Source organism: Sinocyclocheilus rhinocerous, unplaced genomic scaffold, assembly GCF_001515625.1.
Source record: "Sinocyclocheilus rhinocerous isolate Xijiao unplaced genomic scaffold, SAMN03320098_v1.1 scaffold1405, whole genome shotgun sequence".
NCBI lineage: Eukaryota > Metazoa > Chordata > Actinopteri > Cypriniformes > Cyprinidae > Sinocyclocheilus > Sinocyclocheilus rhinocerous.
In genome coordinates this window covers 789,766-790,199 of record NW_015645543.1, presented here as the reverse complement: position 1 = coordinate 790,199, position 434 = coordinate 789,766, and the positions used below count along the sequence as shown (strand labels likewise).

Here is a 434-nt window from a genome sequence, read left to right as displayed (position 1 = left end):
AACATTCAGTATTAACACCTGTATAGCTGATGTGCGCGAGCTGATGAGCAAAGCACGATGCATAGGGGCATTCACTATAAACAATTTATTTTCAACCTTAGGCATACGCGACTTTCTGGCGAAAGTGAAACTAACAGCCTGTGTGAAATGCGCGAGACTGTACTACTGTCCTCTCATTCTGCATCAGAACAAATACCTGCACGCGTTGCGCGAGTTTTGCTTGCTTGAGTGTTTCTGCATTACATGAGTGGCTTTGGAATATAAATCGCAGCACGTTTCAGATGAAAAAACGCGACTTCTATTTCTGAAAATATTACAATTAGGAGATTTATAACGAGTGGTTCCCTGCATTATTACAGCAAAGCGCGTGATTACAGTACTAAGCCGCTGCAATGAAGCAGCTCTAATGCTATTAAATTAAAGATGATGTAACA

The 434-nt window shown here is 41.0% G+C and overlaps 1 protein-coding gene across 2 annotated transcripts in view; it reads right to left on the bottom strand.

The window, feature by feature from the left end:
• Window positions 1-434, bottom strand: part of tnksa (tankyrase, TRF1-interacting ankyrin-related ADP-ribose polymerase a) — a 102,491-nt gene that overhangs the window by 24,133 nt on the left and 77,924 nt on the right. The gene's annotated exons all lie outside the window — the stretch shown is intronic.